The sequence below is a fragment of the Hyla sarda genome, chromosome 1 (assembly GCF_029499605.1).
Source record: "Hyla sarda isolate aHylSar1 chromosome 1, aHylSar1.hap1, whole genome shotgun sequence".
In the NCBI taxonomy this organism is placed as follows: domain Eukaryota; kingdom Metazoa; phylum Chordata; class Amphibia; order Anura; family Hylidae; genus Hyla; species Hyla sarda.
Window position 1 is genome coordinate 296,840,422 of NC_079189.1, and position 13,926 is coordinate 296,854,347.

Sequence of the window (13,926 nt, forward strand, 5' to 3'; positions counted from 1 at the left end):
GGATTGGCTGGAATTTAGGAAAAGGCTCATAGAATGAACTGCAAGGAGCTAAGAAAGGGCGGGGCATGGTAACAAAGGAGGAGGTGTCCCCTGCGTAAGGCTGCCCGGTGGGCGTGACCATGTTCAGGGCGGGGCTTGATAAAAAAAATGGTCAGTGGAAACATGCCTGGGGAGCGCAGGAGGGAGGGGTCCAGCTGTGTGAGGTGGGGGAGCGCGCTCTCTGGCCTGGATTTTAGGCTGGAGAGACTAATCCTGTGGCTGCATTAGTCATGTTATGTTATGTTGGCTAAAGTGGATTGCAGAGGATTTAAAATGGATTTATGAGAATACTGTATAAAACAAAAGAATTGAGAAAGACTTAGAAGGTAGCTATGAGAAAAGTGGCTCAAGCCTCAGTATAAGGCCAGGGTGAGCTGTACAGAGGGCTTAGGTAACACGCCAGGGCTTTATGGAGCCCCATGCCATCTTGTGGGCCGCAGCTGGCATTCCGTTCAAATCAATTAGTATTGGTACAATAAGTGGCAGTGTAGCCCTGGCCTTAGTGTACCCAGACAGGGCTTGTGGTACCTGGAATCGTGCCATACAATCAGAGCGCAGGTCAGAGTGGGTAGAGGGGCACACTATATTATGCCTGCAAGGGATGTAGTGATATTACGTGTAACAGTGACCCAACCGGTGCTAGCTGTCATGTCTCCATGTAAATATGTCATTGGCACCCACAGTGTCCCTGTAACCTGGGCTATCTGGAGAGGCATAATCCATAGTGCAGAATGTGCCGCAGGTTTCTTTGTTTTCGGTGCAAACTGAAGCGGAGCGGCATCAGCGGGACGCCATCACAGGTATTCACACAGGTCTCTTCTCATAGTGGCGTACGGTGTGTAGGGGTAACTAAGAGGGAATTTAAAATCACACACGAGAGGTAAAAAAAAAAAAAACACATATACAGTCGTGGCCGTAAATGTTGGCACCCCTGAAATTTTTCTAGAAAATGAAGTATGTCTCACAGAAAAGCATTGCAGTAACACATGTTTTGCTATTCACATGTTTATTCCCTTTGTGTGTATTGGAACTAAACCAAAAAAGGAGGGGAAAAAAAGCAAATTGGACATAATGTCACACCAAACTCCAAAAATGGGCTGCACAAAATTATTGGCACCCTTTCAAAATTGTGGAAAAATAAGATTGATTCAAGCATGTGATATTCCTTTAAACTCACCTGGGGCAAGTAACAGGGGTGGGCAATATAAAAATCGCACCTGAAAGCAGATAAAAAGGAGAGAAGTTCTCATAGTCTTTGCACTGTGTGTCTTTTTTTTTGCCACACTAAGCATGGACAACAGAAAGAGGAGAAGAGAACTGTCTGAGGATTTGAGAACCAAAATTGTGGGAAAATATCAGCAATCTCAAGGTTACAAGTCCATCTCCAGAGATCTGGATTTGCCTTTTTCCACAGTGCGCAACATTATCAAGAAGTTTGCAACACATGGCACTGTAGCTAATCTCCCTGGGTTTGGACGGAAGAGAAAAATTGATGAAAGGTGTCAACGCAGGATAGTCCGGATGGTGGATAAGCAGCCCCAAACAAGTTCCAAAGATATTCAAGCTGTCCTGCAGGCTCAGGGAGCATCAGTGTCAACGCAAACTATCTGTCAACATTTAAATGAAATGAAACGCTATGGCAGGAGACCCAGGAGGACCCCACTGCTGACACAGAGACATAAAATAGCAAGACTACATTTTGCCAACATGAAATTGGAAAATCTTGTGGACAGATGAGACCAAGATAGAGCTTTTTGGTAAAGCACATCATTCTACTGTTTACCGAAAATGGAATGAGGCCTACGAAGAAAAGAACACCGTACCTACAGTGAAATATGATGGAGGTTCAATGATGTTTTGGGGTTGTTTTGCTGCCTCTGGCACTGGGTGCTTTGAATGTGTACAAGGAATCATGAAATCTGAGGATTACCAGCGGATTTTGGGTCGCACTGTACAGCCCAGTGTCAGAAAGCTGGGTTTGTGTCCGAGATCTTGGGTCTTCCAGCAGGACAATGACCCCAAACATACTTCAAAAAGCACCCAGAAATGGATGGCAACAAAGCGCTGGAGAGTTCTGAAGTGGCAGCAATGAGTCCAGATCTAAATCCCATTGAACACCTGTGCAGAGATCTTAAAATTGCTGTTGGGAAAAGGCGCCATCCAATAAGAGAGACCTGGAGCAGTTTGCAAAGGAAGAGTGGTCCAACATTCCGGCAGAGAGGTGTAAGAAGCTTATTGATGGTTATAGGAAGCCACTGATTTCAGTTATTTTTTCCAAAGGGTGTGCAACCAAATATTAAGTTAAGGGTGCAAATAATTTTGTCCAGTCCATTTTTGGAGTTTGGTGTGACATTATGGCCAATTAGCTTTTTTTCCTCCCTTTTTTGGTTTAGTTCCAATACACACAAAGGGAATAAAAATGTGTATAGCAAAACATGTGTTACTGCAATCCTTTTCTGTTAGTAATAGTTAATTTTCTTGAAAAATTTCAGGGGTGCCAACATTTACGGCGATGACTGTATATGTAAAAGCAATAACTTGACTGCATTACAAAAAGGCACTCAGATCTAGACGGTCATTTAAACCCAAGTTTCCTTGGGCATTTGTTTCCAGGATAATTCTTGCTTCACGTTGTAAAAGCACTTTTTGTCTATCTACCCCAGAGAGGGTAAAACGCAAGTATAAAAAACACATTCAAAGGTGTCCTTTGCCTCTAAACTCATAGCATGTTAAAATCAGTAGTGCCCGCATTCACAATGCCATTTGTGGTTGTGTTGATAAGAAGATGTCCAATGAATGTGGCGGTGTAAGAGTGAAATCTAAGTTTGCTTAAAGGAGTAGTCCAGTGGTGACCCAGTGGTGAACAACTTATCCCCTATCCTAAGGATAGGGGATAAGTTGCAGATCGCAGGGGGGTCCTGTACGGAGCCCCGACAGCCCACGGGAAGGGGGCGTGTCGACCTCCACACAAAGCGGCGGCCGACACGCCCCCTCAATACAACTCTATGGCAGAGCCGAAGCGCTGCCTTCGGCAATCTCTGGCTCTGCCATTGAGATGTATTGAGGGGGTGTGTCGGCCGCCGCTTCGTGCGGGGGTCGACACCCGCTATCTGGCCGGAGAACCTGGCCCCCGTACAGAGAGATCGCAGGGGGCCCCAGCGGTCGGACCCCCCGTGATCTCAAACTTATCCCCTATCCTTAAGATAGGGGATACGTTTTTCACCACTGGACTACCCCTTTAATGTCAGAAGAACATGTCCTACTCAGTTTTGTAGAGTTAAGTGTTTGGAAAAGTGATTGTTTCTCATTCTTGTAGAAAACATTATATATTCTACAGCATGTTGTGGTATCAACAGTATGGTAGAAGTTTGGAGAGGGCAGACCCCTATTCCGAAAACAGAAGTGCACTATAATGTTTTTCAAACTCTGCAGAATATTATATCCAAAAAATTCTTATTCTAACATTTTCTAGAAAGGCTTGTCCTTGAAATTGCTTTGCTCGGGGTGACATTACGTCACATGTCTGGCATTGAGCTCATTTGTTGTTTCCATGGGCAACCAGTGAAATGTTGAAATCAGTTCCATAATGGAGAAACATATATAACCTTAAAAAGTTATACAAAACTGTTAAATATTTCAACTTTATATATACGTGTATTTTATGATATGTTGAAAGGTGGGTGTATGTAATGCCATGGTTTTGCTCGTACAAATGGCTAGTTGTAACTAATGTAATGTAAGTCTAAATGTATATATACAGTTTATCATTTTGATATGATGTGTATTATGTAACTGGCTTACTATTATCCCACCTGCATAGTTTGACAAAGCTCTGCATGACATTGGTAATCACGGTACATGCTTGCTTCTTTTATTCTAACAGCAAATCTGCCTAGCTATGCAGTGATATGGAGTTGGGGATTTGTTGCTGCATAACTAGGCAGATTTGCCATTTACATCTCTAGGAAGGTCAAATAACGCCTCTCTGGACACAGTAAAACCAGCCATATTGATTGTCATGCAGCCACCCCTGTCCAATAACACAGATATATGGCTTAATAGATTAGATCACCTTCACAAAAGATAACTCAATAATGTTTTTACCTGTTTAATAAGCAGTTAAACTAGTAATGTTAAGGCATGACCCTAACTTTCCTACACCATTCCAAAGTCATCCAATGTCATAATTTAATTTTAATGCAACCCCCTTAAAGATGCCTGATCGCAGGAGTCCTGCCACTGGGGACCCCCGGGATCTTGTAATCAGTCCCTGGAGCGTGTTCACTCTGGGTCTGATTAACGACGACCACAAGGCCGGCGGCGTGTGACGTCACTCCTCCGCCCCCGTGTGACGTCACGCTCCGCCCCTCAATGCAAGCCTACGGGAGGGGGCATGATAGCTATGCACACAAATGAATGCAAATTAATCTATATCTAGAAAGCAGGTAGTGATGCTGATTTGGTTTCATGTTATCTACAATTTGGTTATACATCATCCAACCATTATTGACTTAGCATTGTAGGATTGACTTCTGTTTCAAGAAACAAATGGTGGACTGCATGAGATAGAAAGGGTTACACAACCTTCTAGAGCGGTGAGTCATTGTCCCTTTGACAGGTTCTCTATTGAGCTGGAGAGCCACATTTTACATTCCATAGTCACTAATCATATAAGCACAATTCTCTCTATTAGAAATACCCCATAAATGAACCCATTATAAAAATTGCACACCTCAAAGTATACAAAATTATTTTCAGAATGTTTAACCCTTTAGGTGTTTCACAGGAATAGCAGCAAAGTGAAGGAGAGAATTCAAAATCTCCATTTTTTACACTAACATGTTCTTGTAGACCCAGTTTTTGAATTTTTACAAGAGGTAAAAGGAGAAAATGCCCCCCAAAATGTGTAACCCAATTCCTCTCGCGTAAGGAAATACCTCACATGTGGATGTAAAGTGTTCTGTGGGTACACTACAAGGCTCAGAACCGAAGGAGCGACAATGGGATTTTGGAGAGTGAATTTCCCCAAATGTCCCATTTTTACAAGAGGTAATAGGAGAAAATGCCCCCTAAAATTAGTAACCCCATTTCTTCTGAGTATGGAAATACCTCATGTGTGGACATCAAATGCTCTGCTGGCGCACTACAATGCTCAGAAGAGAGGGAGCCACATTTGGCTTTTTGAAAGCAAATTTTGGTGAAATGGTTTTTGGGGGGCATGTTGCATTTGGAAAGCCCCTATGGTTCCATAACAGCAAAAAAAAAACAAAAAAAAAACACATGGCATACTATTTTGGAAACTACACCCCTCAAGGCATGTAACAAGGGGTACAGTGAGCCTTAACACCCCACAGGTGTTTGACGACTTTTCGTTAAAGTCGGATGTGTAAATAAAAATTTATTTTCACTAAAATGCTGTTTTTTTCCCTATTTTTACAAGAGGTAATAGAAGAAAATGCCCTCCAAAATTTGTATCCCCATTTCTTCTGAGTATGGAAATATCCATGTGTGGATGTAAAGTGCTCTGCGGGCGAACTACAGTGCACAGAAGAGATGGAGCTTTTGGAGACAGAATCTGTTTGGAATGGAAGTTGGGGGCCATGTGCGTTTACAAAGCCCCCCGTGGTGCCAGAACAGTGGACCCCCCCCCCCACATGTGACCCTATTTTGGAAACTACACCCCTCACAGAAAGGGGTGCAGCCAACATTTACGCCCCACTGGTGTTTGACAGACTTTTGTAACAGTGGGCTGTGCAAATGAAAAATTACATTTGTGGGGCGTGAATGCTTACTGCACCCCTTACTACATTCTGTGAGGGCTTAGTTTCCAAAATGGGGTCACATGTGGGGGGGGGGGGGTTACACTGTTCTGGCACATGGGGACTTTGTAAACACACATGGCCTTCGATTCCAGCAAAATTCTCTCTCCAAAAGCCCAGTGGCGCTTCTTCTCTTCTGAGCCCTGTAATGCGCCAGCAGATAAATTTACATCCACATATGGGGTATTACAAATGGTTAGAAATGGTGTTACAAATTTTGGAGGGCTTTTTTCCTATTATTGGGATAACGGCAGCATTTTAGTGAAAAAATACACATTTTTCATTTTCAACGAAAGTTCTTCAAACACCTGTGGGTAGATAAGGCTTACTATACCCTTTGTTACGTTCCTTTAGGGGTATAGTTTCCAAAATGGGGTCACATGGGTGTTTTATTTTTTTTAATTTTTTTTGTGTTTATGTCAGAACCGCTGTATCAATCAGCCACCCCTGTGCAAATCACCCAAATGTACATGGCGCTCTCACTCCTGAGCCTTGTGCGCCAACAGAGCATTTTATGTCCACATATGGGGTATTTCCGTACAAAGGAGAAATAGCGTTACAAATTTTGGGGGTCTTTTTTTCCTTTTATCTCTTGTGTAAAAAGGGGTGGTTATAGGGGTATTCTACGCCAGTGATTCCCAAACAGGGTGCCTCCAGCTGTTGCAAAACTCCCAGCATGCCTGGACAGTCAATGGCTGTCCGGCAATACTGGGAGTTGTTGTTTTGCAACAGCTGGAGGCTCCTTTTTGGAAACAGTGCCGTACCGGATGTTTTTCATTTTTATTGGGGGGGGGGGGACTGTGTAGGGGTATGTGTATATGTAGTGTTTTACTCTTTATTTTTTGTAGTGTAGTGTTTTTAGGGTACAGTCACACAAGTGGGGGTTTACAGCGGGTTTCCCAATGGGAGTTTGAGCTGCAGCAGAAAATTTGCTGCCTCTCAAACTTGCTGTGAAAAACTCACTGTAAACCTTCGCCCATGTGAATGTACCCTGTACATTCAGATGGGAGGGGGCAAACCTCCAGCTGTTGCAAAACTACAACTCTCAGCATGCAGTGACAGCAGAAGGGCATGCAGGGACTTGTAGTTATGCAAATGCTGGAGGCATTCTACTACAACTTCCAGCATGCCCTTTGGCTGTCCGTGCATGCTGGGGGTTGTAGTTATGCAACAGCTGGAGGCACACTAGTTGCAAAACACAGAGTTTGTTACTTAAATCAGTGTTTCCCAACCAGTGTGCCTCCAGCTGATGCAAAACTACAACTCCCAGCATGCATGGTCTATGAGTGCATGCTGGGAGTTATAGTTTTGCAACAGCTGGAGGCACACACGTTGGGAAACACTGAGTTAGGAAGCAGACAATGTTTCCCAACCAGTGTGCCTCCAGTTGTTACCAAAGGCTGTCTGGGCATGCTGGGAGTTGTAGTTTTGAAACTCCTAGAAGCAGCTAGAAGCAGCAGTGAAGATCACTTAATAGTGATCTTCACTACTGCCTCTGATGCCGACGCCGCCTCTGCCTCCTCCACTTGCCTGCTGCCAGTCCCTGCTGCCTGCGCCAGTCCTGCGGTATGTTCCCCCCGCAGCTCTCGGGGTCATCTTCCCCCGCTCTGCCCGGACTTCTAGGGGCGGGCAGAGCGGGGGATCCACAGGGACCAATCACAGTGATCGCTGACCGGGACCATTCACAGATGGTCCTGGGGGGGGGCTTGCAGAAGTTGCCTCCCGCTGGTAACAGCGGGACTTCTGCCTGTTAACCTGTGCGATGACGCTCATCGTCGGGTTAACTGAATGACTTATATAAACGTCAGGATGCGCGAACTACCAGCATAACCTGACGTTTATATACGTAATTCTGCGGAAAAGGGTTAAAGGGGTTTTCCATGAATAAAAAAAAAACAGACCTATTTTCTTTCAAAGACCGCACCCTGTCTGTCTCCACTTTGAGTGTGGTAATACAACTTGGTTCCGTTCACTTCAATGAAACTGAGCTGCAGAACCCCACCCAACCTGGAGACAGACAGGGAGAGGTCTTTGAAAGAATTTATCTCAGTTTTTTTTATTCCTGGATAACCCTTTAATTTGGCAAACACTTGTATTGTACACAATATTCTACGTTTGGTCTAACTAGTGATTTGTACAGTGGTTAAACTATTACTTTAAAAAAAAATACTATTAACAAACAAAGCTTAGTACCATCTGCAAAGATTCCTATCCCTGAGCCACAGCCCATTTTGGTCTTGAGGACACAGCCTATTTAATTTTTGCGTTTTTGTTTTTTTTTCCCCTCGCCTTTTAAGATCTATAAGTCTTTTATTTTCCCATCCACAGACCCATATGAGGGCTTGTTTTTTGTGTGACCAATTATTCTTTGCAATTACTCCTTTTATTCTACCATAAAAGGTATAGCTAAACAAAAAAATATTATTTGTGTGTGGAAATTGAAAAGAAAACCGTAACTTTACATCTTTTGGGGTGGGGGTTGTTTTTACACACTGCACTTTATGGTAAACATTACATGTTCTCTTTGTTCTGCGGGCCAATATGAGTAAAATAATGTAATGTTATGTGCTTTGTATTATTGCAAAAACTCAAACTTTTTTAACAACAGCTGTATGAGGGCTTATGTTTTTTGTGTGCAATCATCTATAGACTTTGTTGGTACCACTTTTGAATATAAGTGACTTTTTGATCACTTTCACTCAATTTTTCCTGGGATGTGATGTGGTAAAAGATCAGCAATTTTTTTTACAGGATCATTAACATTATATTTTAATAAATCAGACATTTAAAGGGGTACTCCCACCCCTAGGATAGGGGATAAGATGTCTGATCACGGGGGTCCCGCCGCTGGGGACAACCGCGATCAGACATCTTATCCCCTATCCTTTGGATAGGGGATAAGATGTCTAGGGTGGGAGTACCCCTTTAAGCACCTGACAATGTCAAATATGTTTGTTAATATTTTTTTTTACATTTTGAAAAATTGGGGAAACAGCAATTCTAATTTATTTTTGGGATGGGCTTATTCACATTTTTAAAACTTTTTTTTACTAGTTAATATTTAAGTATTAGAATCTTTGGATTTCTATTACTGTTCGGTGCTATGCATAGGCATAGCACTGATCAGTAATATTAGAGATCTACTTGTATAGTCTGCCTCTGTAAAGATCCCCAAAGCGGAACGGAGCAGGTAAGCATAGCTCCAGACACCAGATCCCCACTGCAATGCAACTGCTTTAGATTTCATAATCAGTATTGATCACACAGCTGAAGAGTTAATAGTGGGCATAAGCATGATGGCTGATGCCCACCATATGCAGCAAGCACTCACTTCATGGTCAGAATGCCCCTTAGGGTGTAAATGTACATACTGGTGCCTAAAGTAAATACGTCAGGCCGTGTGAGGCCCCTTCCCTCCCCAAAATTCACTGAGTGACACAAAAGTGGAAAAAATGTGCCACTTTTGCACACCTGAAAACTGCTGTTTATGTTTTCATACATTTTCCCTATCATTCACCTATATTTTTAAATGTGGGCATAGTACAATCTTTGGAATACATATGGGTCAGAAATATTGGCATCCCTTACAAATATCTGGAATGAAATCAAAGAAATGTGTATGCAACGTCTCTTTAGTGTCCAAAAAATATTTTGGGCTATGACCATTCCAGTTTTCTCAAGAAATAAATTTAAGGTTATCTATCTACCCAGGTAAAATGAAAGCTATTTAAAAAATAGAAAGGTTGTGGACCTGCATATGCAGAAAATGGTTATCAAAAATATACAGTATTTATATTAATAAATTGAACCCATTGAATACCATTAAAGAGGTATTTCAGTATTTTTTTTATTGGACTGTCCTACAGGAGCTGTAAAGTGTAGTTCATAATAGTGTGTCTGTAGCTATGTTTGATGGCTGGTCTCGCAATTTTTATGTGATCTTTGCCCTGATGTTCATTTTTAGCAGCATATGAAATGAGTGTTGTGTGGTGGCCCAGTACGGGATGGTGTTTCCCTATACTCTCCTGCCCTATCAGGCAGTGTCCCCTGCAGTTTTTTCCCCCCATGTAAATATCTTATGCTTTTTAATTATGTGCTGTGACTTTAATAAATGTACCATGTAATTGTTACCTAGGAGTTACTAGTGATCAGCTGACCCCAAAGGTGACCTATGGGCTCCCTGCTAGTCTCCCCCATATAAACCCTGGGTGGAGCTAGCTTCTCGCTCTTGTTCCTGAGGTCCAGTGCGGTCAAGTTGTCTTAGAGTGTGTGTCCAGAACATTGGAGGCCTTAAGTCAAGTCCTGCAGCTACAAGTCAAGTCCTGCAGCCTCAAGATAAGTCCTGCAGCCACAAGTGAAGTGCAAAGTAAGCTTAAGTCACAGTCCTGTCAGTCAAGTCAAGTCTTCTGGCTATCCAGCGTGGCCTGCACTAAATTCTCCTGTCTACTACAAGTCCCAGCAAACCTGCAAGGACTCTGTGTCACTGGTCACCTCCTTGGGCCCTGGCTGTACTGCATAGACTGTAACAATTGTCTACCCTCAGTAAAGCTACCGTTGTCCGAAACTACCGTTGTGTCGTTGGTGTCTTCATTGCCCCTGTGCCTAGCCCAGGATTCAGCGGTATACCTTCGGTTGGTTAAGGCTAAACCATGCCCTGGTGTCACAAACACAAGGGGTTAATACCATTTGCCCCTAGGGTAACATCTGCCCTGCACCATACACCCTGCCATTACCACAGTTGTCTTAGGCTTTTCCCAGGTAGCAGTGCGGCCTGAAACATTACTAGTCAGGTGTTGAAAGGGAACCTGTCTGTGCTTTAACCCCTTAAGGACTGAGCCCTTTTTCACCTTAAGGACTCGGCCATTTTTTGCAAATCTGACCACTGTCACTTTAAACATTAATAACTCTGGAATGCTTTTAGTTATCATTCTGATTCTGAGATTGTTTTTTCGTGAAATATTCTACTTTTACTTAGTGGTAAAAATTTTTGGTAACTTGCATCCTTTCTTGGTGAAAAATCCCAAAATTTGATGAAAAATTTGAAAATTTTGCATTTTTCTAACTTTGAAGCTCTCTGCTTGTAAGGAAAATGGATATTCCAAATATTTTTTTTTAATTCACATATACAATATGTCTACTTTATGTTTGCATCATAAAATTGATGAGTTTTTACTTTTGGAAGACACCAGAGGGCTTCAAAGTTCCGCAACAATTTTCCAATTTTTCACAAAATTTTGAAACTCGCTTTTTTTCAGGGACCAGTTCAGGTTTGAAGTGGATTTGAAGGGTCTTCATATTAGAAATACCCCATAAATGACCCCATTATAAAAACTGCACCCCCCAAAGTATTCAAAATGACATTCAGTAAGCGTTTTAACCCTTTAGGGGTTTCACAGGAATAGCAGCAAAGTGAAGGAGAAAATTCACAATCTTAATTTTTTACACTCGCATGTTCTTGTAGACCCAATTTTTGAATTTTTTCAAGAGGTAAAAAGGAGAAAATTTTTACTTGTATTTGAAACCCAATTTCTCTCCAGTAAGCACATAGCTCATATGTCTATGTTAATTGTTCGGCAGGCGCAGTAGAGGGCTCAGAAGGGAAGGAGCGTCAAATGGTTTTTGGGGGGCATGTCACCTTTAGGAAGCCTCTATGGTGCCAGAACAGCAAAAAAAAACACATGGCATACCATTTTGGAAACTAGACCCCTCGGGGAACGTAACAAGGGGTAAAGTGAACCTTAATACCCTACAGGTGTTTCACGACTTTTGCATATGTAAAAAAAAATAAAAAAATTTACCTAAAATGCTTGGTTTCCCAAAAAATTTACATTTATACAAAGGGTTAAAGCAGAAAAAAAAAATTTGAAGCCCAATTTCTCCCGATTCAGAAAACACCCCATTCACCCCCAGTGAAAAGTGCTCTGCTGGCGCACTACAGGTCTCAGAAGAGAAGGAATCACATTTGGCTTTTTGAAAGCAAATTTTGCTCTGGGGGCATGCCGCATTTAGGAAGCCCCTATGGTGCCAGGACAGCAAAAAAAAACACATGGCATACCATTTTGGAAACTAGAGCCCTCGGGGAATGTAACAAGGGGTTAAGTGAACCTTAATACCCCACAGGCGTTTCACGACTATTGCATATGTAAAAAAAAAATTACAATTTTTACCTAAAATGCTTCTTTTCCCAAAAATTTAACATTTTTTAAAAGGGTAAAAGCAGAAAATACCCCCCAAAATTTGTAACACAATTTCTCCCGAGTACGGTGATACCCCATATGTGACCCTTAACTGTTGCCTTGAAATATGACAGGGCTCCAAAGTGAGAGCGCCATGCGCATTTGAGGCCTAAATTAGGGATTGCATAGGGGAATTCTACGCCAGTGATTCCCAAACAGGGTGCCTACAGCTGTTGTAAAACTCCCAGCATGCCTGGACAGTCAATGGCTGTCCGACAATACTGGGAGTTGTTGTTTTGCAACAGCTGGAGGCTCCATTTTGGAAACCGTGGCGTACCAGACATTTTTCATTTTTATTGGGGAGGGGAGGGGGGCTGTGTAGGGGTATGTGTATATGTAGTGTTTTTTACTTTTTATTTTATTTTTTGTGGTAGTGTAGTGTAGTGTTTTTAGGGTACAGTCGCACGGCGGGGGTTCACAGTAGTTTCTCGCTGGCAGTTTGAGCTGTTGCAGAAAATTTGCTGCAGCTCAAACTTGCAGCCAGATACTTACTATAAGCCTCCGCCCATGTGAGTGTACCCTGTACATTCACATTGGGGGGGACATCCAGCTGTTGCAAAACTACAACTCCTAGCATGCGCTGACAGACTGTACATGCTGAGAGTTTTAGTTTTGCAACAGCTGTAGGCACACTGGTTATGTATCACTGAGTTTGTGACCTTACTCAGTGTTTCAAAACCAGTGTGCCTCCAGCTGTTGCAAAACTACAACTCCCAGCATGTACGGTGCATGGTGTAAGGTGACTGCTTGGAGTTGTAGTTTGCAACAGCTGGAGGCACACCGGTCGTGAAACACTGAGTTAGGTAAAAAAAAAAATGGGTTTCACAACCAGTGTGCCTTCAGCTGTTGCAAAACTACAACTCTCAGCAGTCACCGACAGCCAACGGGCATGCTGGGAGTTGTAGTTATGCAACCAGCAGATGCACCACTACAACTCCCAGCATGCACTTTAGCTGTTTGTGCAAGCTGGGAGTTGTAGTTATACAACAGCTGAAGGTACACTTTTCCATAGAAAAAATGTGCCTCCAGCTGTTGCAAAACCATAAGTCCCAGCATGCCCATAAGGGAATGCTGGGAGTTGTGGTGGTCTGCCTCCTGCTGTTGCATAACTACAGCTCCCAGCATGCCCTTTTTGCATGCTGGGAGCTGTTGCTAAGCAACAGCAGGAGGCTGTAACTCACCACCTGCTGCTGCTCCATCGCAGGACTGTCCCTCGCCGCCGCCGTCGCTCCTGGGGCCCCGATCCCAACATGGACGCCGGGGATCGGGGTCCCCAGCACCCGGGGTCGTCTTCCCGCACCCGCTCACGCCCTCCGGAAGAGGGGCGGAGCGGGTGCGGGAGTGACACCCGTAGCAGGCGCCCTGATTGGTTGGCCGGTAATCCGGCCGACGAATCAGGGCGATCGTGAGGTGGCACCAGTGCCACCTCACCCCTGCAGGCTCTGGCTGTTCGGGGCCGTCAGAGACGGCCCCGAACAGCCAGTAATTCCGGGTCACCGGGTCACTGGAGACCCGATTGACCTGGAATCGCCGCAGATCGCTGGACTGAATTGTCCAGCGATCTGCGGCGATCGCCGACATGGGGGGCATAATGACCCCCCTGGGCGATATGCCGGGATGCCTGCTGAACGATTTCAGCAGGCATCCGGCTCCGGTCCCCAACCGGCTAGCGGTGGGGGCCGGACTTCCCACGGGCGTATGGATACGCCCTGCGTCCTTAAGGACTCGGAATGCAGGGCGTATCCATACGCCCTGCGTCCTAAAGAGGTTAATGGGTGAATCAACCGCTGGGTGGGATGCAGATCATTCTCCACAGAGCTGCAGGGAATTAT

The 13,926-nt window shown here is 43.8% G+C and overlaps 1 long non-coding RNA gene across 1 annotated transcript; it reads left to right on the forward strand.

Annotated features, from left to right (window-relative positions):
- The first annotated feature begins 22 nt into the window (after nt 1-22).
- On the forward strand, nt 23-10,422 carry LOC130268391 (uncharacterized). The gene is made up of 2 exons (XR_008843538.1): nt 23-839; nt 9,994-10,422. It is a non-coding gene; the product is annotated as an uncharacterized LOC130268391 (long non-coding RNA).
- Nucleotides 10,423-13,926: the final 3,504 nt, after the last annotated feature.